Source organism: Canis lupus, chromosome 36 (assembly GCF_003254725.2).
Source record: "Canis lupus dingo isolate Sandy chromosome 36, ASM325472v2, whole genome shotgun sequence".
NCBI lineage: Eukaryota > Metazoa > Chordata > Mammalia > Carnivora > Canidae > Canis > Canis lupus.
This window is the reverse complement of record NC_064278.1, coordinates 21003615-21030048: the sequence shown is the minus strand read 5'-3', so window position 1 is coordinate 21030048 and position 26434 is coordinate 21003615.

Sequence of the window (26434 nt, the reverse complement as noted above, 5' to 3'; positions counted from 1 at the left end):
AAAGAGAGAGAGAGGCAGAGACACAGGCAGAGGGAGAAGCAGGCTCCACGCAGGGAGCCCAATGCGGGACTCGATCCCGGGACTCCAGGATCGTGCCCTGGGCCAAAGGCAGGTACCAAACCGCTGAGCCACCCAGGGATCCCGTAACTTGTATTTTTAAAATATTTGTTTGTTTGCTTTTTTATTCATGAGAGACCCACAGAGAGAGGCAGAGACACAGGCAGAGGGAGAAGCAGGCTCCCTGTGGGGAGCCTGATGGGGGATTCGATCCCATCCCCAGGGATCATGCCCTGAGCCAAAGGCAGACACTCAACCCCTGAGCCACCCAGATGCCCTTATATGTAACTGTTTTAAAACACACTCATGAATCCACTGATGCTCTTCTGATGTCTCCTCTGTTGAATCTGGGCAAGCTTGTGACTACTTTGGCCAAAAGAATATTATGGAAGTGATGCTACGTGACTTCTGAGACTGAGTCACAAAAGATGTGCAGCCTCCACCTCATCACTCTTGGACCCTGAGACTCCAGGTAAGAAGTCCGGTTACCCTGAGGCTACCACACTGGAAGGGTCATGTTCAGGTGTGCTGGTGGACAGTTCCAATTTGGTTTCTCCTCTAAGCTGTCTGACATGAGATTGAGGCCATGAACAAGCTGAATAGAGCAGAGAGCAGAGTGATCACCATTAGCATCATGTAGAATAGATGAATCACCTAACTGAGCCCAGCCCAAATTCCTGAAAGACCAAAATCATGAAATATAATGAAATAGTTGTTGTTTTTTTTTTTCTTTAAAAAAGATTTTGTTTATTCATGAGCAACACAGAGAGAGAGGCATAGACGCAGGCAGAGGGAGAAGCAGACTCCTCGCAAGGAGGCCAATGCAGAACTCGATCCCAGGACCCGGGATCACGCCCTGAGTCGAAGGCAGACGCTCAACCACTGAGCCACCCAGGCATCCCGAAATGGTGGTTGTTTAAAACCACTGGGTTTCAGAATCATTTGTTATGTAACAATAGATAAGTGGAATCCCCAAGTACGGAGTTCATAGTTTGTTAACCATTTTTCTCCCTGACCTGGTAAAATCATTGCACGTGGAACTTTGGGGTGAGATGTGGAATGACGGGGTCTCCATTGTGAGTGGGGTTCTGAGATCCAGACACATGCACAGTTATATTGAATGACGGTGGTGACACGGGAAAGCAGTCTTCCTAGAATAAGAGTGGATCATGAAAGTGGTGTCTCGCCTACTGGGCTAGATCTTTGTGGTTTCGATTCTAGCTTTAGTTCTCCTACTGATACACTGTCAGAACTTGGGCAAGTCCTGCAACCTTCTTAATACTTGGTAATAATACCTGCTCTACCCACCACCTAGGGAAGGAAATGTGGCCTTGAGAAAAACATCAGCTAGTATGTGTGAAAGTAATTTAAAAACTAGGAAGCAGGGACAGCCCTGGTGGCTCAGTGGTTTAGCACCGCCTTCAGCTCAGGGTGTGATTCTGGGGACCTGGGATCGAGTCCCACATCGGGCTCCCTGTATGGAGCCTGCTTCTCCCTCTGCCTGTGTCTCTGCCTCTCTCTCTGTGTCTCTCATGAATAAATAAATAAAATCTTAAAAAAAAAAAACTAGGAAGCACTACAAAAATGTATCACATTCTTCGTTCATTCATAGATCTTCTTTGATACTGCTGCTTAGCACTCATCACACTGTGTTCCCTACTCCTTGCACCCAGAATAGTACCAAGCTCAGAATAAGTGTTTAATGAATATCTGTTGAAAAGCTTCTTAGAGTTAATACTGGATAAGGAAGACTGGAGAAAATTTAGTTAGACACTAGTGCAGATGTATTTGTAGTATAAAAGACACTAGAGATAAGCCATTCCCATCCATCTTAATTTTCTAATGCACCCACTAGAACACCACATATTTGAGCTTGACAAATATTAGTAAGAAGCCAGATGAGATCTGTCATCCAGAGGTTGCAGTAGGCATAATACCAGTTGTGTCTTCAAGTAGAAAGAAGCACGGTAGGAGAGAAGGATAAAAGGAAGACACAAAGGTGTGCATCATTTCAATGACTAATAAAGATAGCATTATCTAGATGTTTATGGCTCAAAAAGCAGCCTGCTGGAAACACCGAGTGTCCTCTACTGATAGAGAAAGGCCAGGAGGCCCTCAGGCATTATAGAGGAAGTTCCCAGGCCAGTGCTGCCTTAGCTCAATTAAAAAAATCACCGTGAGCCTCTTCTGTGCCAGACTCTGCTCTTGTTGCTCGAGAGCGTAGATATGCCAAAGGCACGATCCTTTCCCTTTGCAGGGGTGGTGGTGGTGGTGGTGGTTTACAATCTGATGGGAGGACACTGCCTTCAAGTTGTTTGCAAAATTAGTCTGTGAAACACATGCTCCCCTTCCTCTGCCCAACACTTTCTCCCTTTTGGGATCTTGGGAAATCTACTTAGAACAACAGAAAGCCATTGTGAAGCTGCGCAGATGCGGAGAAACCTCCATGTCATTTTCTTCATCATTTTTGGCACTCAGCTCTTCCTCTACCAGGTGGGGTCATAGATTTTTACTGTGTTTGGAGTAATGAAAAAAAAGAAAAGCAAACCCCAAACACCCAGAATGCAGCTAGGACACTACTTGCAATGGCAGCCAGGTTAAAAATATCCTTCTTATAGTCTTTCTTTTTTCTTTCAAAAATATTGGAGGGTTCTGTCTGCCTACATGTTTTGGAACTTGCGCGTTGCTCACAGGGATTAGGGATAGATTCCTGAGATTTGACTCAGTTCCTTATCTCTCTGCAGAAGTGGAGCAGTGAGTGAGAATAGTCACTGGTATCGCTAAATTTAGAGAGCAACTGAAGACTCCTCATCTCAAAGTAGCTGTACCTCTGGTTATATCTGAAATTCCATTAGAAATCTATTTCTTGGGGATCCCTGGGTGGCGCAGTGGTTTAGCGCCTGCCTTTGGCCCAGGGCGCGATCCTGGAGACCCGGGATCGAGTCCCACGTCGGGCTCCTGGTGCACGGAGCCTGCTTCTCCCTCTGCCTGTGTCTCTGTCTCTGTCTCTCTCTCTCTCTCTGTGTGACTATCATAAATAAATACAAAAAAAAATTTAAGAAATCTATTTCTTGGAGGTATTTGGATTTTAGACTCTCTATTAAGATGCAAAATCTCTTTATGCTGAAAGAAGGCGGTATAACACAGTGGAAATAGGAACAAGGTTTAAGCCATACAGATATTTATTTATTTAAAAAGATTTTTATTTATTTATTCATGAGAGACACAGAGAGAGGCAGAGACACAGGCAGAGGGAGAAGCAGGCTCCGTGCAGGGAGCCCGACGTGGGACTCAATCCCGGGTCTCCAGGATCAGGCCCTGGGCCCAAGGTGGCGCTAAACCCCTGAGCCACCTGGCTGCCCCAGACCTCAATTTAAATACCGATCTTCCACTTTGTTGCCTTCTTCATATTGTGTAACCTTTCTCATCTTCAGATGTTTCATTCATAAAAGGCCTTAGACAGTTGTTATAAGGCCTACAAATAAATATATGCAAAATAGTAGACAATCCATGCATGGTGGTTTTTATTCATGAGCCACTACATCAGCTAATTGAAACTAGCATAGGTGAGGTGCTTGGGGAAGGAAGAGTCAACCAGAATAGTAAGGAGGGAGCCAAAGGGAAGATAAGCAGACCTTCAAAATATTACCTGAGTCACAGTTTGTTTAGAGCAGGGTATCCATGAGTTTGGATGGGAAAAAAGGGAAGTGTGTACTTTCACTAAGCTCTAACAGAAGTGTAACATTTCCTTTTATTATGTCTGTAACCAACAGACCTCAGTAATATTGGCAGTAACAGTGAATTTGTCACCAAATTAAAGATATTTTTATAACATGCTACAGTGGTTGCAGATATTTCAAAATATCCTGTACACTAATGACTATTTCAAAATTATGATAGAAATTATTCTTGAATAGCATGCTGGACTTGCTGTTCATGGTGTTAATAAAAAAGACATATAGTACTCTGCCACAAGATTGCTCTTAAAGATATTTGATAACAGTATTTTAAGATAATCATCTTCTTTTGCAATCTTACTCATTGGTTTTGTGTATTTAGAGAAAGGGTCCATACAATTCCACTTCCCAAAGCATTGAAGCTGGAATCTTAAAGAGACATTTGTACTCCCATGTTCATTACAGCACTATTCACAGTAGCCAAGATAATGGAAATAACCAAAATGTCTATTGATAGATGAATGGATAAAGAAAATATAGTATATAGACATGATGGAATATTATTCAGCCTTAAAAAAAGATGGAAATCCTGCCATTTGGATTGAATGGCTGGATGGATTGGGAGGGCATTATGCTAAATGAAATAAGCCAGACACAGAAAGACAAGCACTGTATGATCTCACTTACATGAGGAATCTGAAATAGTCAAGCTCCCAGAAGCAGGGGGCAGAATGTTGGTTAACAGGGGTTGATGGTGGAGAAGATGGAAATGGGGAAGTTGGTGGTCAAAGGGCACAAAGGTTTGGTTATGTAAGATGAAAAAATCCTTGAGATCTACGGTACAGCACTGTGCCTATGGTTACATATAGCACATGTCTAAGTTCACTAAGAGGGTAGACCTGATGTTACATGTTCTTTTTAAAGTGTACAATACAGCACACATGTTCAAGTGTATTGTATATTTAAAAACTTGTTAAAAGGGTACATCTCATTTTTTTTTAAGATTTTATTTATTTGGGCAGCCCGGGTGGCTCAGCGGTTTAGCGCCGCCTTCAGCCCAGGGCGTGATCCTGGAGACCTGGGATCAAGTCCCACGTCAGGCTCCCTGCATGGAGCCTGCTTCTCCCTCTGCCTGTGTCTCTGCCTCTCTCTCTCTCTCTCTCTCTCTCTCCTCTCTGTGTATTCTCATGAATAAATAAATAAAATCTTAAAAAAAAGATTTTATTTATTTGACAGAGAAAGAGAACAGAGTGAGAGAGAGCACAAGCAGGGGTGGAACGGCAGAGGGAAAAGGAGAAGCAGGCTCCCTGCTGAGCAGGGAACCCAACGTGGGGCTTGATCTCAGGACTCCAGGATCATGACCTGAGCAGAAGGCAGATGCTTAAGAGACTGAGCCACTCAGGCATCCAGGATCCATCTCATGTTAAGTGTTACCACAACAAACAAAAAGGTGTGCAGCCATTCTGGAAAAAGAAAAAGAAAAAAAAGAAGGATCCTATAGGCTTTATTAGATGACGAAAGGGGGGCAAGGCACAAAAAATTTAATGAATTTTGTCTAGAGCAAGAACCAGCTGGCTAGTTTGGTTAATCAGAGTCGTCAAGAAGTTTTTCTCCTTTTCTGAGGTTTGCTGGTAACGACAGAGATTCTCACCACTCCGGCCTTCTATCACCCAAGCAAAGGGAATAGGGGTCTCTACTTCTACCCTTATATTTATCTCTGTCTATATCTACATCTAACTATTTTTTTCTAATACTTAGAAAAATCTAATAATTACATCTAAGTATTTTTTTTCTCCTTACTTTCACATCCAGAAGTGGCCATTGTGGACAAAAGAGAATTGTGTCAATAAGATACATTACAAGGAGAAAGTTAAAATTTCCATTCTGGAAAATAGTGTAGAGCTTCCTCAAAAGACTAAAAATAGAATCACCATATGATCCAGTAATTCCACTTCTGGGTCTTTCCTCAAAGAAATTGAAAACACCAATTTGAAAAGATACATGCATGCCTGTGTTTATTGCAGCATTATTCGCGATAGCTAGGATACGAAAGCAACCTAAGTGTCCGCCGGTGGATGGAAGGACAAAGAAGATATGATGTATTTCCAGGGTGAAATATTACTCAGCCATAACAAAGAATGAAATCGTACCATTTAGGACAACATGGATGCACCCAGAGGGTACTATGCTATGTGAAATAAGTCAGACAAAGACAAACACGGCATCCTTTCGCTTACACGTAGAATCTAAAAAACATAAGAAATGAATAAATAACAACAGACAAAAACTCATAAATACAGAGAACAAACTGGTGGTTGCCAGAGGGGAAGGGGGTAGGGAATGAGCAAAATAGGTGAAGGGGATTAAGAGGTACAAACTTCCAGTTACAAATAGGTCATGAGGATGACAAGTACAGAATAGGGAATATTGTCAGTAATACTGTAAGAACTTTGCATGGCCACAAATGGTGGCTAGACTTATGGTGATCACTTTGTTATGTTTATAAATGTTGAACCACTGTGTTGTATAGGTACAATCAATGGTAAATGTCAACTGTGCTAAAGTAAAACAACAACAACAACAACCCCCCCCCCCCAAAAAAAAAAACCTAAAAAGAAAAGTTGCTACTTTGTTTGACCTTGAAATCATATCTATTTTTTACGAGTGGGAGGGAAATGTTAAATTAGCCCCGTGAGGGAACTGGGAGCAGAATGAGCTTATTACTTTTTCTGAAAAAGTTGAGATTTACATGCAGTCTGTTCATCCTGGGCCTTTCATCTGTGAGACAGTCAAAATATTTGGGAAGTGTTTTGGGGACTTTTATGCCCAGCTTCTACAACTTCTCCCTTTACTTTTCTGGTTTTTTGAGGTGTGTTTTAATTTATGGGAGCTGGAAGGGATACTTAACACTGGTAACCAAGCCTCTCAGATGCGGTGACTGAGAAGGCAGTGGGGCAAAGGCGGGAGAGGGATTAGAACCGGGTGCAGAGAGAGGGAGAAAGAGAAAAAACCAAGAAATCTAATGAGCACAGTCACCTGGAAAGAATCAGCTCGACTAGTGGCTTCAGTCTTTTTTTGCTCATGTACTCCATGAAAGAATTTTGAAAGATTCTGAGTTTGACATCTAGAATTTTTTTTATCATAAATTTAAGTAGTTGCAAAGTATGTATTAGATGAGGTACTGAATATCACATCCGTGATTAAAATATATTTTCATCAAAACTTTGGAGCTGCAGATTTAGCTCATTAAATTTATGGAGAGTGTCCATCATATAAATTAATTGGCAAAGCTAGTCCTTATTGTCAAACCATTCTGCCAAGTTGGACTTGCTTCTTGTCAGAAAAAAAAAATCTCACTTCATTTTTTAATTCAAAGAAGTGTGTTAGCATGCAACCTTTTGAAATCTTTTGGCTCCTGAATTCTGACTCTTACGAAGTAAAGGAAGAGAGTCTCACATTCCTTACATGCTAAATAAACTATGCAGCATATAAAGTTAAAGAAACAAAGTGAAGGAAGAAAAGAAGGGAGTATGAGGAAGAAAGAAGGAAAAAAAAAAAAGAGGCTCACCATGAGTTTTTCACCTGCCTTCACTATTCCTTTCTGAAGCTCGCTTGCTCTTGTCTCAAAGGACTGTCCCTCAGGAGGAAACCATGGACATTTTGACACCCCAGGGCAATGCACCCTAGTAGGACAGTGTGGGTGACGGGTGTGCTTTTCTTGCAAAGTCAGAAAAGGATTACTGGAGATAAAAAGAGTCCTTGGGAATGATCTTAGACAAATGAACTTTAGGAAAGAGGACGTGTAGAAGCTGAGGATTGGGCAGTTGATTCCCCAAAGCTATCCCTTCCCCTGGAAAGTCCTTGCAAAGTCTTCATGCACCAGGCCAACCGTAGCTGTACCCCAACCTAAAGATCCCTGAGCTAGTTCAGCAACATCACATCTATTGTAGTTTGCCCCAGTTCATCTTGGTGTTACCGGTGGAGACCAGAACAATCTACAGATCCTGAACTCTTTCCACCACGACGACACCTGCCACTGCCCCAGTGTGGCTATCAGAATCTCCATGGGTGGCTTGCAGCACTGTCATCCCCTGGAATGAACCAAGCTTAGTGGATTATAACTATTATTTTTCTTTGTCAACTCCACACGGTTAACCAGCCTTTTTGGTTTCACAAAATGTGTGAATGTCCTCTGACTTTCTCTTTCTTTTTCTTCTTTTGTTCTGAAAAACAAAAAAACAAAAAAACCCCAAAACACTGCCTTTGTTCTGGCAGGCCTGCTGAGAAGGAGGGGAGCATGACTTCTCATTTCCATGCAGTCCCTGTCATTGAGCAGCAGCGTGGAGCAGACACCCCTCCTGGAACACGGGAGTCATTTATGTTTGGCGTGCTCAGAGGGAGAAGAGCTGAACAGATAGATCTCTCCCTTCAAGCCGCGCCTCCACACCCCACTGGAGTGGGAAGGGGGTGTCCCATCAGTGCCATTGTTGGGCCAATTGCATTTTTCCCCACGGGCACGAATTTGCATGGAAATTGCTGCTTTGTGTTGGCAGGACTCTTCTAAACATTTCACCCAGAGAATTATGCCCAACATGGGAGTTTGCCCTCTGGGCTGTATCTCTGTTGGACCAGGAAAAGTGAAATTCCTCTATGAGGAAGGGCCTGCCTCAATCTTCAGCGTCTGGAGTGAGCAGCATAACACTCCAGCGGATTTCATCTGTCGCCTGTGTCGTCTGTGTCAAGGGCCCGCATGCGGGGGGGGGGGGGGGGGGCGTTCTGGGGGCGGAGGGTGGGTCAGGGCTCTGATCTTGCCTTCACCAGGGAGGAAGTATTAAAGTAGTCCCCCAAGGTCTCCCCTGTGGACGGGCTGAGGTCCAGGCTGTGCTCCAGGGTAGGTGGAGGAGCACAGAGGGAGCGAGGTGGGGGGCAACACGGGCCTCTCATCTCAGGTCCCCCGGCCTCCTGGTGGGCCCCCCCCCACCCCACCCCCCACCCCCCACCCCGTCTGCCTCGCTCTCCCCTTGCTTTTCCAGGAAAGGGCCTGACACTTAGTGGCTACCCCTCGGGATGGGCTGAGGTTTGCTGAAGCTTTTCCCCAGACGCAGTCTCTCCCACATCTGTGGTAGAATGAAGACCTCCTGAGGGGCTCCTGGGTGGCTCAGTTGGCTAGCCGTGTGCCATGACCTTGGGGTCCTGGGATCGAGCCCCATGTCAGGCTCCCTGCTCGGTGGGGAACCTGCTTCTCCCTCTGCCTGCCAATCCCCTTGTTTGTTCTCTCTCTCTCTCTCTGTCAAATAAATAAATAAGTATAATCTTAAAAAAAAAAAAAAAAACCCAAACAACAAAACAGCCTAGGTTTCAGTCATTGTGAATAGGTGGGGAAATTTTCAGTTTTTATTGCATTTATGACTGAATCTCAGGGTACAGGTCACTGCCTCATCTCTCTAGATGCAAGGTTGGCCCTGTTTGTGACATCTTGGTTCTGTGAAATGACCAGAAGTTGGGCTGAATCCAGGAAATGTGGGATGAAAATGCCTCAGTGTTGGCAGAGCCTCTGGTTGCTGAACTGCTGGATAAGCATCGGCCGGGTTCCCCCAGAGAGCCACCGGTCACGGCCACGGATCCTCCAACAGGTCAGAACCCCCAGGCGTTCCAAGGGGGCTTGGGGCACTGCTGTCAAGCTAACTCCAAAGGCAGAGGTCTGAACCCTTAGCGTGTTTACATTTGTGGAGAGGAGCTGGGGGCCTGCGGGAAGTGGTCGGACAGGAGAAGCTGGCTGGCTCTTGACTTCAAGAGTGGAAAGAGAAGGGGCGCCTGGGTGGCTCAGTGGTTGAGTGTCTGCCTTCGGCCCAGGGTGTGATCCTGGGGTCCTGGGATTGAGTCCCACGTCGGGCTCCCTGCATAGAGCCTGCTTCTCCTTCTGCCTGTGTCTCTGATTCTCTGTGTCTCTTATGAATAAATAAATCTTTAAAAAATATGTTAAAATTGCCAATAATGTTTTTTTTAAAAATTAATTTATTTAAGAGAGAAAGAGAGCATGAGTGGTGGAGAGGGGCAGAGGGAGAAGGAGAGAGAGGATTCCATGCAGACTCCCTGCTGAGAGTGGAGCCTGACTCATGTGGCCCATCCCAGGACCCTGAGATCGTGACCTGAGCCATAATCAAGAGGCGGAGGCTTAACCAACTCAGTCGCCAAGATGCCCCTGCCAACAACGTTTAAAAACTGGGAGACTTCACATAAAAATCTGGGCTTCTGAGTTCTCTGGCAAGATCAGAGGGGCTGGCACCATTGACCACAATCCTACGTGGTGATAAGTGGGGTAAGCTGAGAAGCGGCTGGCTCCTTCTATTAGGGCAAGAACTCTACCGTTTGCATGTACCCTCCCGAATGTCGCAGTCTGGGTCACCTCACTCATTTACATCACTTGCTCTGCCGGGGTGGCACTTGTTTGTGAGCCCTGGCCTCAGCTTGTCTTGGCCTGGAGAAGGGAGGCTGCCCACTGCCGGGCTCCCCGAGGGAATTGCTGGTCTCTGCTGACGTTCCTGGAGATTCCTCTGGTCAAAGTCATGAATGTAGAAGATAATCGGCCCCTGGCTGCCCCTTGCTCTCCTCACTACCTGCCCAGCCAGGCATAGCTCTGTAATAGAGAACGTTGGGCTGGTGTCTCTGGAAGGCTGAGCCTTAAATGAGGCGTGGGCAGGGGCTGTGTTGCGGGACAACATAGAAACCAAGTTCAGAGTCAGCCCCTAGGGCCCCAGGCTGCCTGGGTCAACAGGTCTTCTTTGAACTCCTCGAGTACCTTCCTCGACACCCCTTGCCACCTTCTTTACATGCTCGCATGCTCCTGTAGTGTTGACTGCCTTTCCATGTTCAGCCGATTAAACCATTATACCTGGAGCAAAGCTAAGAAAAGGTTAATGGGTACGAAGGTATGTAGCATCGGAGTAAGCAGTGAATAGTAATGGGCTATGATGTCAGGGGTGCCCTCTGGATTGGCCGGAGAGGAAAGGTGGGAAAGGTGTCGGAGTGAGCATTAGGGATGGAGTTGTAGACATTGAGAAAAAGGCTTCAGAAGAGAGGTCCTCCTACAATTGAGTTGGTCAAGGGGTTGCTGATGTCGGCTGCTCTCGGATGGCGAAGAGGACGCATCCCAGTGCATTAGGGAGGGAAGAAAACGTGCCAGGACATGGGGTGGGGGTGGGGGCATACGGACAGCAGTCGTGAGCTCCATTGGACCCACTTAAGATCAGAAACTGGAAATGGTCCTTTAGGGAAAGGGGTCTGCCAACTTAATTAAACGCAGATACCGAATTAATCATTCTTATAATAATTAATGTGTTAATGAAGCTGTGTGAAGAATAGTTTTTCTGAACTTTAGATAGTTCCAGAGGTGCCCTGAAAAGCAAGTATATAAATTATGTAGTATTCCGAGAACATAATGCGTCTAAGAAGTGGGTCAAAGTGTACACAGATATGAGTGAGGGGAAAGCTTACACCCACATGCCCTGTTTACTGAGACGTTTTATTCTCACACTCATGATGCTATGAATTCCATGCTTTAGAATTGTTACCTGTTTATTGAGGTATAGTTGACACAGATGGTATATAAGTTTCAGGACATCGTTATTGTTTTACATGAACATATTCCTGTTTCTCTGCATAACAGGCTGCGTGGGCGCTCCCTGACAGCGGAGGCTCATCGTGGGTCGGGAGGCCTCGCAGACTAAGATGATTAGCCTGTCCGGGACACCTGAATTCAAATCCTGTCTTTGCAATTTACCGACTATTCATCTTGGGGGATATTATCTTCTTCTTTTTTTGGGGGGGGGGGATTTTATCTTCTAAGCTACTTTCTAAAACTAAGATAATCATCTCTAATTCATTGGGCTGCTCTGGAGATTAAAGATAAATATATAAACCACACAGTTTAATGTATGGGGCCTACTTAGTCTCAATGCTGGCTTTCATTTTCTTTTTTAAGATTTTTATTTATTTATTTATTTATTTATTTATTTATTTATTTATTTATTTATGAGAGACACACAGAGAGAGGCAGAGACACAGGCAGAGGGAGAAGCAGGCTCCCTGTGGGGAGCCCGATGTGGGACTCAATCCCAGGACCCGGGGATCATGACCTGAGCCAAAGGGGTGGCCCCTCAATGTTGGCTTTCATTATAATGGTGCCAATTCGTACTGCTATTCTAGAAACTGTTTCTGGAAGGTCCCAGAGTCTCTGGGTCCAACTTGATTATGAGCCTTTTAAGCTGTGTAGCATCATATGAAGTTGAGACTATGGGCAACATACAGACGCGTGTGATTGCTGTCACCATTTTATTTTTCAGAAACTGGAAATGCTGTCACATTTTATTTTCTTTCAACATCACGCCACCTTTGCAAAGGAAGCATTTGTAAAATTTATGTTTATTGAAGAACCCTAGTGGGTAAAAGTAGGGAAGGGAAAGGCGGAAATGGATAGTTAGCACCAGGTCTGAGATATCAAACAAGAGAGAGAAGAGAGGCTCTTTGCAGCTCCCGGAGCGTGCCAGGTGGAGAAGGAAGGCAGGGGAGGGCTGGGGTGCTGAGGCTCCTGCCGGGCCCCGGCTGGTGGTGCTAGGGGAGCAGCTGGCTTGAACGCCTTACTGTGGTCTGACCTGCTACAGTCTAGAAGCTAAATGAGCCTCATTATACAAGCAAGCAAACAACCACTGCAACTGGGGCAGCTGTAAGGGGCCCAGCTGGCTGAGGAGCTTTAAGAGAAAGGGACTAGGGAAGTAACAGTGGCCTTGGCCTTGGCCAGCACTGGCTGTGGCTGTTCACCTCGTGTTCTCTTCTCCAGCATGGACAGTGACTAGGGAAAGGCAGCCAGAGGACACGGCCCAAGTCAGGGGCACCCCTCACCCCTCCTCCCCAAACGCTGTCTGTGAGAGCAGCTCCGGCGCAGGAGGTGCGGTCTGTGCTGGCCGGGGAGCCTTCCCTGGGCTCCTTCCAGCAGAAATTTCTTCTAATCGTAGTGGGTTTTCTTCTGATCAAACTTCTTTGTGATTCATGTGGCCAATATGCTTGCGGCTGGGGGGCCGGTGCAGCTTACTGGCCTGTCTCAATTTCCTCTGGTTTCTGAATGGTGCTTAGAACATGCTGGCCTGACCCACTAAAAGGTGCCTTGGGAATCAGGCACAAGTGTGAGAGTGGGCATGCTTTCCAGACTTGGGGGGTACAAGGAGCCATAGCGGCGAGTCCTCCCCATCTTACTTTCCGGGCCTCTGTCTCCACTGTGAGTGCGGAGATGACTCCCCGCTGGGAGCTCAGACTAGCCCTGGGACCTGGTACCTGGGTCACACTGGGGGTGGGTGGTGGGGCTGAGAGTGGGGCTGAGGATGGGGCTGAGGATGGGGCTGAGGATGGGGGTAAGGATGGGGGTGGGGGTGGGCATGGGGATGGGGATGAGGGTAGGAGAGAGGATGGGGTGGGGGTAAGGCTGGGGGTGGGGATGGGGATGAGGATAGGGTGAGAGGGGTGGGGGTGAGGATGGAGGTGAGGATGAGGGTGGGAGTGAGGATGGGGTGGGAGTGGGGATGGAGGTGCAGGTGAGGGTGGGGCTGGGGGCGGGGATGAGGATGAGGTGAGGTTGGGAGTGAGGATGGGGTGGGGGTGAGGCTGAGGGCGGGGGCGGGGGCGGGACTAGAACCAGGTCCTTCTGATCCTGCGGGTGGAGCTCCGCGGACTGGGGCTGGGGCCGCGAGGCGTGACTCTGGGCAGTGTCTCCTCGTGGGTCGGGTCTGGGTCGGGTCTGGGTCGGGTCCGCGGCAACCCCGGGCGCTCTGGGGGCGGGTGTCGCGTGTCCCGCCTCCGCCGCCCTCCTCCATCCCCCTGCGCAGGTGCCGGGGAGGGAGGACCAGAGGAGGCTGGGGCCGCGCCCCTCCTCGCGGGGTGCAGCTTCTGTTTGCGGGGCGTCTCTGGCACCCCCCTCCCCTCCCCCCAACTTTCTGGGTCAAAACTCCTGAGAGACGAGTCCCACCGGGTCCTTGCCCCTAGGCCCCGGGCCTCTGCGGGTAACTCCTGCCGCACCCCGCACCCGGGAGCACGGTGGGGGGGTGGGGGGTGGGGGTGGGGGGCGGCGAGGGTCGCGGTCGGGTTTCTTTAGCCCCGCCCTCTCCGTGAACTGCCTTCCTTTTCTCCCGCGCCTCTCCCCTCTCCTACAACCACACCCGGTCCCCCCCCTCCCAGGCCCGGGCCCCTTGGTCCCCCCGGCCACGGGGTTGGCCGCCTCGGGCGCCTCGGCCAGTCCAGGGGGGCTGTGCTGGGGCCCCCTGGTTGCTCCTGCCCGCACCCACGTCCCTTGCCGGCCCCGGGTCCTGCTCCCGCCGCGTGCCCCTTCCGCGGCCCCGTCCCCGCCCCCTCCCCTGTCGCGTGGCCCGGGCCATCCACGGAAGGAGGCCCCCGTCAGCCCGAGCTGTGATGGAGAGCTGTTTTCCAGAAGCTTCCAACTGAATAACGGCAGGCGGAGGAAGAGGTCTGACCTCGGAAACTGCCTTCAGCTTTGCAATGAAAATTTAAGAGGCAGAGCTGAAGAGTTCAACTAGCTTTCTCAAGGATCTGAGGCATCGGGCAGCCCGGGTGGCTCAACGGTTAGCGCCGCCTTCGGCCCAGGGCGTGACCCTGGAGACCCGGGATCGAGTCCCGCATCGGGCTCCCTGCATGGGGCCTGCTTGTGGCTCTGCCTCTGTGGCTGTGTCTCTCAAGAATGAATAAATAACATCTTAAAAAAAAAAAATCTGAAGCGTTTGCGGTGTTTTATATCATCTTGATTTGGTATAATACTATTTGTTTCTGAAATATTTTTTCTTTCTTTTTTTAAAAAAGATTTATTTATTTATTTGAGAGAGAGAGAGAGAGAGAGAGAGCACAGAGGGAGAGGCAGAAGCAGGCTCTCCTCAGATCCGAGAGCCCGATGTGGGGCTCGATCCTGAGACCCTGAGATCATGACCTGAGTGGAGGGCAGATGCTAAATTAACTGAGCCACCCAGCGCCCCTCTGAAATATTTTCCTAATATTTGTAGAACCAAATAAAAGTGTATAATAAATATAAATATATAAATGGGTATATAGAGTAATCTACTAGAGTATACTACTGATGTATATTTTCACCTTATCCAAGTGTGATTGTGCCCCCTTGGCCAACAAAAGCTATCAAGGCAACTGTACTGTAGCTTCTCAGCTAAGGAGCATCAGCTCACCACACTGCATATGCTGTCAGCAAAGAACCCTCCACCTCCCTACTTTGAGTGGGATGCACTCGGCAATGCATGTGTTTTCTTTTTGCCACTTCATCTAAAGAATACTCTTAATCCCTAATTGATGAAATAAAGCCACTAAGGGATAGTTCTGGACTTGCTGCAAAGAAACACAAGAAAAATAACGACCTGGATGTGATTGGAAGAAACTTCAAGGAAGTGGTTGGGGAAGAGCAGTCAAGTAGGGTTGAGTGAGAGGTGTTTGCTACCGTGAGGAACCTCAAAAATGTTCCAAAAATGGTAGGCATGGTAGCCGGAAGAAACAATGTAGGAGGCCTCTCCTGACTTGAAGGGAGTTGAAGAGAACCAAGGGAGGGTCTTTCTGTGGATGGTGACTGTTGTATGTTGTTTATCATTCTACAAAAAGACTGTGCTCTAGGCCGTCCTGCCCATTTCCAGCCCAGTACTCAACCTCTGTGCTAAAAGGACTCCAGGAGTCATTTCCTCTCCGCTCTCTGTAACAGTTACCCTGTATATGTTCTGATACACGAAACAAAGGGAATAAATAGAATTTCACTGTAAGAGCTAGCTGGCTATGCAGTAGAGGCCAAACAATGCTAGCTACAGCTTTGCAAAAGAGGCCAAAATAAGCAGCTGTCATGCATTTATCAAATTCGGGACTCTCTCAAGTATTAAATCAATCCCATCAAAGCGGTTTTATTGCTGATGGATGAATGGATTGAAGTAGATGTATAGCTTTAAAAGGGCTTGCCATTTGGAGGAGAAAACATTCTGTGAGGCTCAGTGGCTTGATGCCATTCTTTCAGAGCCCAGCAGTATTTACTGAGTAGGTTCCAATTCTGTTGCTCCTGGGCTTACTTTGTTGAATTGTGCTATTTTAAGAGTATTCTATTTTCCAAGAGCTTCAGATGGAATTCAGAACATTTCCATAATTCCGGTGGGTTGTAAAGAGCTGTGGTCATTCACTCAAAATCATTTAATGTCTAGGCCAGTGCTTGGCCCACTTTAGTTTTTTGATGTCTGTAGCAGAAGGAATAGTATCTGGGTCTAACTGTATTATAATAATTTATCTTACTGTTTCTCTAGTGAGTTGACTCTTTAAATGTGGGTGACACATTGGAGCCTCTCATCTTAATAATTTATTGCTGAAATTTAAGTGGAAGTGAAATAACAAAACAGGCTCTGTTTTATGTATAAAGACTAGCAACTCGAAAGATCTGTTTTATTTCCTGGGAGCAATGATGAGTTTTCATTGATCTAGTTATTTCCTTTCACCTGTTGTCCTGCTGCGTAGAAGTGCCTGGGGTTTGTGAATTCACTTGGGGCCCAGTGGCTTACCTGAGTCTTGTAGCTTCAGAGAGCCATGCTCTGTTCCCTTGATTTCTTCTGTCGCTAGGAGTGTTCATGTTTCCTAGGCACTGGCCAACGGAGTAGAGCAGAGCAACAAGAAACCAACTGTTACCCATATTTATGGTCACACATCTTTATGGAATAACTTCTCTTTAGACCACTGTGACTTTATTGTCTTTAAAATGACGTTCAATGTACTTTTCCAAGGAATTTTAATGTGGGACAGTTTGTATGAATGAACAAAATTCCCCAGTATGAGTTCTTATAGCACATTTGCCCATGATGGAAGTGTTTCTTTTATCAGTTCAAGGAAACCAAAAGATTTGACTTCCCTACACATGCTCACCACAGAAGCATAAGTTATTCAAAGCTGAGACTGACTACCAGAAGGTACTTGCCAGCTCTCTGAAGATAGCTAGAAGTGAATGAGTTTAAACTGAAAAGACAAGGGAAAGGGTTTTCTCATTGGAGAAATTGCTGGATGTTGACATGAGCTACTTTGGAAGACTATGGAGTTTTTTGGTTCTAAAGACCTTTATAAATAAGGATAGATCCCTATTGTTCTGTAGTGTATTTGATTTATAGATACAAAGAGATAGACTGGAGCAGGACTTTTCAATCTGTGCTCAGTGAGAGTTTCCTCAGGGTTGGATGGGAGAGGGTCATGTGGAGGCTGGGTGTGCTGGCGAGACAGAGACACATGCCTCTTCTGTGAGAACCTAGAAAAGTGACAATCTTCATATAGTTATTTGGTTCCACATTTTAAATTGAGGCTAGAGATGATCAGGGAGCAAATATTAAAGGCTAAAAAGCCTTGAAAATTCACTTTGAAATGAGAGTATTTTCTTTACATATCATGGCTAAGAGAACTTGCATTCAATTTTAGTGCATATGCATTGGAGATCTCATATAAAGAGGTCATTGCATGTGGCTCACAGTAGGCACTCAATAAATGTTGAATGAATGGGTACAGAGGAGAGCCGAAGTAGCAAAACACATTTGACTTATTTATTATTTGAATGTTACTGGCAGAAGAAACATTGAGAGTATTTGTTGTGTAGAGAAGGGGTCAGTACATTTTCTTTCTGGAAAGGGCCAGGTAGTAAATAGTCAATTTTGTGGGTCACACTGTCAGTGTTACAACTAATCAACTCTCCCCCTGTAGCATGAAAACAGCCATAGGTAAAGTGTAATTGAACGAACATGACCACGTTCCAATAAAACTTTATTTGCAAAAATAGGCATCATTCCAGATTTGGGGGCCCCAGTGTGTTGACCACTAGTGCGGAGCTCAGGTATGATCAAACCTCTCAGCTTCACAGAATGTTGAGGGTAATGAATAAAAATATTAGGTGTGAGTATCATCACTAATAGTGGCTTATTGTTGGATTAACATTTTGTGTAAAGAGGGTTCTAGACTTTTGTTTCAGAATAGCTGAATAGAAAGCAACTGCATATGTATGTCAACAAATGTTCATTTCATTTTGCTGTCGTTTCAGCGAACTATTCCTTTCTTCTCCTTAAACTCCTGTAAAGTGCTTCTTTACAGTAAAATATTAGGAAGAAATATATATTTACCTTTCAGAATGAGAAGCCTTATTTATGAAAAGCTTTGTGTGCCAGAGGTATAGAAATTTTAATCTATGGAGTTAATTCCCTTTCCTTCTTAACACAGATAAAGCCTTCTTTCTTTATGAAGGACCCAGCAATAAAGGAACCAGATAAAGTCAGTCTATTAGTGGTAGGCAATCCAACATGACCAAATGCAGGATGTTGAACACATTTCTGGCAGAAACAAAAATGGCTGATTCATAAATCAGCATGGATTTTGTAAATGTCTCATACTACAAAGCTATTCTTTTTATGAAAACCCTGACATATTTATTCTCTGTCTCGATCTCAGAGGATAAGAATAAATATGACTCAGAATTCTGAATAATTACTGGCACTTTTAAAATATTTTATTTTATTATTATGGCATCCCAATAGTTATATTGATTACAATAATTGCATTAGTTCAAATCATTCCAAATTTGAGTTACTTTATAAGATGATCAGGACATTAATTGTTTTGGAATTAGAACAGTAAAAGGAAACAATCTTTATGTAGGGTGGATTTACGATATAATACTAATTATCTCATTAACCTTACCTACAGAACCATTAGCATGGTAAAAAAAACTCTAGGACAGTATAATATTCCAGTGCACAATATTTGTTAGAAAAATAATTTATAGCTAAGTTGGAATAAATTTAATTATGCAAAATCCTTTTAAAAAAATAACCGATAAGTAGCAAGTGGCTAATTAATACAAACTTTCATAGTTGTGTCTAGAAAATATCATAGTGTATTTGGCCCTGAGGTTTTGTGTGGCCCTACATAGATCTTTTAGACTTTACCTCAGTTTTCTCACTTGTAATTCAGGGTATCATTTTCAGAATCACAATTTTTTTTAAAAGATTTTATTTATTTATTCATGAGAGACACACAGAGAGAGAGAGAGGCAGAGACACAGGCAGAGGAAGAAGCAGGCTCCATGCAGGGAGCCTGACGTGGGGCTTGATCCCAGGTCTCCAGGATCAGGCCCTGGACTGAAGGTGGTGCTAAACCGCTGAGTCCCCCGGGCTCCCCTAAAATCACAAATTTAAAATAATAAGAAATGGTCAGGTGAATTTATTGGACAATATGCTTTTATTTTTATTTTATGTTATTTTATTTTTCCTGATGATGTTTTTGGATCTCAGGCAAAATGACTTGTTTATGATTTCATATCTCACTGGAGCTTTAGGGGTGTAGAGGGTTCTTTTCAATGCCAGTTTGGCCTGACTTTTAAGAACAGGGGTTTCTTGGTGAAGCCAAGTAGTCCAGGCTGGAATGGTGAAATTATTTACTCAGTCATCTCATCAGCCTCCCCCTGGCTCCACCATCCCCCACAGTTCTCTCTAAATTCAGCTCTCTCTGGTAGAGCCAGAGTGACAGTGGGGACGTTTGGTCATGGCTATTCACGATGGGCTGGTCCCTGAAGATCCTTGGTGGTCTTTCTCAACACCTCAGTCATCTCAGAGAAACAGAAGGCATATCTAGCTTCTGTTCTGTAAAACAAGATGAAGGTAAATAGGACATTCTGGGAAACTGACAGTTCTGTTTATGTCACGTGCCGGCCCTGTGCTACTGCTCTCAATTCTCACCATCTATACAGGCACTACACATTTTTTTATTTTATTTTATTTTATTTTATTTTATTTTATTTTATTTTTTAAGGGTTTTACTTATTCATTTGAGAGAGAGAGAGAGAGCATGAGTGAAAGAGAAAGCATGAGAGGGGGTGGGGGATAGAGGGGCAGAGGGAGAAGCAGACTCCCCACTGAGCAGGGAGCCCACCTGGGGGCTCGATCTCAGGACCCTGGAATCATGACCTGAGCCAAGGTAAGACACGTAACTGACTGAGCCACCCAGGCCTCCCTAGGCCCTACACATTTTTAAAGGGTTAGACCAGAGTACATCAAAGTAAATTTTCTAAGATACTGCGCTCTCTTGGAGTAAAATCACCACGTTTTGGGTGAAGAGACCTGGTTCCAGTTGTGGTTCTTCTATGACCAGATCTGCTGTTATTTGTAGCCTTGGGCTCATCACCTGGCCTCAGAGCCCCCCCGTAAGAAGGGGGTACTCCTATCTACTGTAAGGCTATAGTGACAACGAATGGCTCTGCTGTTTCTAGTGGCACATGACCAAGGGGAAGTGACTCAGTGTCCTTATCTATAAAATGAGGATAATAAAGTATCTACCCCATAAGGTTGTCATCAAGATTGACTGACTACATGTGAAACCCTTGGAGCAACACCTTGCACATAGTAAGCATTCAATACATGTTACCTATTATAATGATACGTATAATAGTCAACTGCTTTGGATAAAAGAACTAAATCAGGGTAAATAATTTATTAGCCAGTAGCTAAATAAGAATTGGATTTAAATGTATTTCCTGTAGTATGGGAATCCATCTATACTTGGTCAAAAAGACTTATTCCAAATGTTCCGTCCTCTCCATTGTCCTTTTTGTTTCTTTTTATTGTCTCTGTTTTTTTCTTCTCCTTATTTTCTATTTCTCTTCCATTCTCTGGAAAATGAAAAGTGATCCTGAAGGGGGAGGAAGAAATTCTTTCTACTCCTCAGCAAAAGAGGCTATAAAACTGTGGTATAATAATGCTACCAATAAAAATAATATGTAGTCAAATCTGCAAGCAGCAAAAACAAACTTAGCTCAGCCCTGTTTTTGGTGGGGCCAATGAAAGCCTACACTTTTTTTAGTGATGTGTAGGGTGCAGAGCACAATTCGGGTTGTCAGGCATCCCTGTGGTTCAGTAAAATTGTTGAGTATGAGTGGGGAAGGGTTTTTCAAATGTTCCTCTCCCATGTATTTTTGTAAGTTTGAGATGACACAGGTTTATTAGGTAAATAGGTTAAAAGTGTGTTTAACTGTGAGTGATATATTGGCAGGGACGGTTACGCTGCACATAGACTGTTAGGACACTCATTTGAAGAGTGGGTGTTGTAAGGTGGACAAGGGTAAGGATGTGGGTTATGTGTTATTGAAGCGACTGGGTGGTGACCAGGAGGCATTTGGATAGATATCCTACCAGTTCCTCGTGTGTGGCTTTTGTCTGATTTATACAGCTGGCTCCTTGGAGGAGGACTCTGTAGGACACTGCCGGCTGTCTGTAAATAATGAATGGTTCTATAGAGAGAGGAGGACTCTGAGACCACCAGATAGTGGTTGATATCCACGGCTGCCTCTACCCCAATCTGTCTAGCTGTCTATTTCTCTCTCTGTCTCATCTATCTATCTCTGTCTATCCATCACCTATCTATCTGTCTATCGTCGGTTATCTATCTATCCATCCATCTATCCATCCATCTTTCCCCTATTGATAAATAAATTGCATCTAAAGAGATGGTTGCAGGAATTGTCAGGAATCCACACTAAGTGAAGGGTTACTAAGTGTCTTAACCCACATTAAGGACAAACTGTGAAATGGGTTTGGACAGGTAGTCTCGGTGGACTGTAATAACTCTGACTTTGTGGAGAAATCACTCATTTGCCAATGGAGAAAGTATTCATTAAAATGATGTGACTTAATCGATAAGAACCATTTCAGAAATTTTCCTGAGTTTGAGCAATTGTGTACATATTTAAATTCCCCCAAGAATGTGTTTATGCAGAGTAGAGCAGCAATGGCCTATTGTACCCATAATCTTTGCATTAAAGAGCCCCACAGTGCCCATTTACACAGCAGACCGTGGCCCAACTTCAGTGGCAATGATCTGTGGACTGAACACTCTTTGAGAGCTACCAGGCACTTTCCCTTACTTGGTAGTAACAGCTCCAGTGGAACCTTTACACACACTTAGGATCCTAGTGTAACAAGCAGGACCAAGTTTCTGCCTTTACTTCTACAAAGCTGTTGTTGTTTTTCCTTTAAAGGCTCATTTCTGATGGCTCTAACTAGATGCAAGAATTCCCAGAAATCTAACTTGAAAATGAGAGTTGAAATCTATACTAACCGTGTTATTCAAAATTGAGTCATGTTATAATATACTACATATCATATATTGTCAAATATTGCTTTGGTCTGCAGACATAATTAATATAAGCTAGCCATTAATAGTATGATATATGATCCAGGGACCTTAAATATAACAAAATGCAACTAATATTTATCTCTAATGTGCTATAATCTTTATTCCCATCACAAAGCATTAACAAAGGGTATATTCTTTAATGCTACACTCCCAAGGGTTTATTTGAACTTTTTTTTCTGTTTTAATTAGCTTATTCATTTTAATTAGAGTACAGTGCAACATTTACATGGTGTTTAATCTGAAAGCTAATCCTGTTTTCTTAAAAGATTAAGTACAGTAATAAATATAAAATAATGGTGGCTGTATCTCATAGGACTGGTACTTTGGCTACAAGAACAACTTCTGCTGGAAATAGCAGAAACATAGATTTTCTCTAGTATCCTTTCATTGAGACATAAATGTCACAAGAATGGTTTTCTAAGTAATTAACAGTTTCCACAAAAACCAGATTCCTGCCCTGCCCCCTGCCATTCATGGCTGGTCATCTCTTTGGGAGGAAGCTCAGGACCTGCGGTAGTCATCCTGTAGCCTGTATTCGTGTGTTTGTACTCCCCCTCTCACTCCTCACTGGACTTCTCCCCTCTCCAGTCCAGTTCATCCCAGCAGGGAATCTGATCTTTGCCTAGAGAAGAACCCATTTGGCCCTGGCATTCTTCCCTAGCCTAGCCCTTGGCTTTGCCTTTGGTACATCCATCACCTATGTGGACAACCTATGCAGCGAGCACCCTGCCCCTCACTTCCTTGATCTCCACATTGATAATGACTTTCTCTTCCACTCTGAAGAGGTCACTCACTTCTATGGTCCTCCTCTAGACTTTCATTGCCAGAGACTGCACTGCTGTGAAGCCACTTACTCAAGCATGCTACCTTCAGCCCCCACTCCTCTCCTTCCTGCTTCTGCTGTAGCAGTACCTCACCCAGACTTCTAGTCCACCAACCTCTCCATCTTCTCCTATCTTTATTTTCTTCCCAATTTGCTTAAATTTCATGGTTATGCTAGTCACTTTCTTATAAATACCCTTGGTCCCCTTGCTCAACTCATTCTATGATAAAACTCCTATATTGGGTGGACCCAATCATTCATTCACCTTCCTTGTGTCCATTCCCAAACGCAATCTTTCCCATTATTATTCAGACATGCTTCTTCTTTTTTTCAGTGGAGAGAGAGAGAGAGAGAGAGAGAGAGAGAGAGAATGCATACGCATGGGGGAAGGACAGAGGGAGAGAGAAGCTTAAGTAGGCTCCACTCCCAGTGTAGAGCCTGATTTGGGGCTCAGTTCCACAACTCCAAGATCATGACTGCAGCTGAAATTAAGGGTCAGACGCTCAACTGACTGAGCCACCCAGGTGCCCCTCAAACGTGCTTTTGTATCTCCTACGTAAAAGAGTTCTCCCTTAGCCTCACCTTCTCATCAATTGCTTCTTTTATAGTTGAGATTCTAAGAAGACTTGTACATATGTAATTACTTCACTTCATTTCTTATTTGCTCTTGGTCCAGTTCTTTTTTTTTCTTTGTCCAGTTCTCATTTGGTTTTCACCCTCACCTCCTCACCAAAATTCTTCTTACTAAGGTTGTCAATCACTTTCATGTTATCAAATTTAATTGACACTTTTTAGTGCACGTCCTGTCCTACTTCATAGCAGCATTTATCAGAACTTTCAATTACTGCCATTTTGAGATACTTTTTCTTTTGCCTTCAACAATGCCACATTTAACTGGTTTTCTTCTACTTTTATCTCATTTCTTTCCAACTCTGTCTTGGAGACTTCTCTTCTGTCCAGACTTCACATAGAATATCTCAGAGCTTGGTCTTGGGCTCTCTTATTTTCTCAAATTCTTGAGAAGCTTCATTCAAAAGATTCTAAAGATTAAAAACCCATCTATATGGAAAACACAAGTCCACATAAAGACTTGTACATAAATGTTCATAGCAGCTTCAGTCACAATAGCCCAAAAAACTGGAAACAAAGGTCCGTTAACAGGTAAGTGAATAAACAAGATGTGTTATCTATACAATGGAATACTACTCAACAACAAAGAAGAATGAAAAACTGCTACACACACTGTGGATGAATCTCAAATGCATTATGTTAAGTGAAAGGAGATTGACATAAAGAGTATGTACTAGATGATTCTATTTATTTAAAATTCTAGAAAGTGCAAGCTGATCTATAGTGACAAAAAGCCAATCAGCATTGCCCGAGGTGGGGGCAGAGGGAGGGATGGAGTGTAAAAGAGCACAGGGAAACCTTTGGGGGTGATGGAAATGTTCTGTATCTTTATTGTGCAATCATTTCTTAGTGGTATACAGCAGTCAAAACTCATGAAATTGAGTACATTAAATAGGTGCAATTTATTATAAGTTGTACCTCAATAAGGTTGATTAAAATCTATATGCTGCCAAGGCTTGAATTTATGTCTTTAACATAGATTTCTTCTATAGCTTCAGACTGTGGATCTAACTATTCATGTGATGTCACCATTTTGCTATTTCATAGGAATTTCAAACCGAAGTGTAAAAGAACCCTGGATTTTTTAAATTTTTTTTTTTTTTTTTATTTATGATAGTCACAGAGAGAGAGAGAGAGGCAGAGACACAGGCAGAGGGAGAAGCAGGCTCCATGCACCGGGAGCCCGACGTGGGATTCGATCCCGGGTCTCCAGGATCGCGCCCTGGGCCAAAGGCAGGCGCCAAACCACTGCGCCACCCAGGGATCCCCAAACCCTGGATTTTTTAAATAAGATTTTATGTATTTATTTTATTTATTTATTCATGAGAGACACACAGAGAGAGAGGCAGAGACACAGGCAGAGGGTGAAGCAGGCTCCCTGAGGGGAACTTGATGTGGAACTCGATCCTGGGACTCTGGGATCACACTTTGAGCTGAAGGCAGACACTCAACCACTGAGCCACTTAGGCGTCCCTTGAACCCTGGATTAATTCTCCCACAGACTCCATGCTGTGCCCCCAACTAAGTAAATTGGTATCTCAAGGGGATCTTAAAATACAGGGGCTTAAATAAAATACGATTTTATTTCTGTCTCATAGGATAGTCTAGAAATAGGAGGACTGGGGCTGGTAGTGTGACTATCATCCTAATCCCAGGATTCCATTTCTGGCTGTAGGAATGCTACAGTTCTCATTATATTCCAGCCAGCAGGGACAGAGAAAGGGTCAAAGAAGTGCCTGCACATTTATTTATCAGAGGCATACCCAGAAGTGTCAAATGGCCATACTTCATAACAAAAGAGGCTGGGAAATATCTTTATGCGATCATGTGTCCAGCTAAAATTTTATTTCTATGGTAAAGGGGAGAATTGATGTCAAGAGACAAGGCTTCTGGCTTTCTTGAGGGTGTGTAGAGACTTGGGAAAATGTGTTTTTGTGGGACTCCAACTATTTATGCAGTTCAATAAAAAATGTGTTACAAGGGCACCTGGGTGGCTCAGTGGTGGAGCATCTGTTTTCAGCTGGGGTCATGATCCCAGGGTCCTGGGATCAAGTCCTGCATCAGACTCCCAACAGGGAGCTTGCTTCTCCCTCTGCATGTGTCTCTGCCTCTCTCTGTGTGTCTCTCATGAATAAATAAATAAAATCTTAAAAAAATAAAAAATGTGTTACAAAATTCATAGGTCTATGTGAAGTAAAGTAATTTGTCATGAAGATTTACATAATGGGTATAGAAGAGGTACTTATGTATTTGTATATCGTCTAGTCAGTGCACATGTCCAGGCATCTCTTCATGTTCTTTATTGTTAATTGCATTGTTCCTGGTTGAATTTCTTACATCCCAGGAGATAAATAAGTAACAATACTGTTATTACAATGACATGGTTCTTCAGAACTTTTGCATTGAAATCATGTACATCTTCTTGCAGTTGTGGTCACTTAATACCATTTATTTTAATGATAAAATATCATTACTCAAAAAAAATATCATTACTCATGATATGGCATCACTTACCTTGCCACCCTTGAATACTGGTTTCCAATGATTCTCAGACTGTACTGGGACTGTACTGTGTTTCCTTGATGACTACAAATGCAAGTCTTACCCAGAGTACATGGGGGAAATGCAAACAATCATTTTCCTGTAGTTTTAAATTTTTTGTTCTTAAATTTATGGCATAAATGTAGAGCAACACACCTTCAACCATGTCTTTTATTGAACTCATCAGGTTAGAATCACTGCATTCATAGAGTGTGATCTCTTACAATGTTGACTGCACTCTGTAGGGCATGGGGGTGAAGGATCCATGGGCAGAAAGGAGCAGTCCAGTTGCAAAAGCAATGTTTATTTTTCATCCAACACAGCTTAAGATTGGCCTGAGGTAGTATGGCATCACCACCAGAAGACATTGTTTGGAAGGACACTGTTTGGAAGGACCATTGGGGAGCAATGGTCTTGAAAGCCTTTAGAGAGGATAGACAGTCCTTTGGCCCAGTGGTCTTGA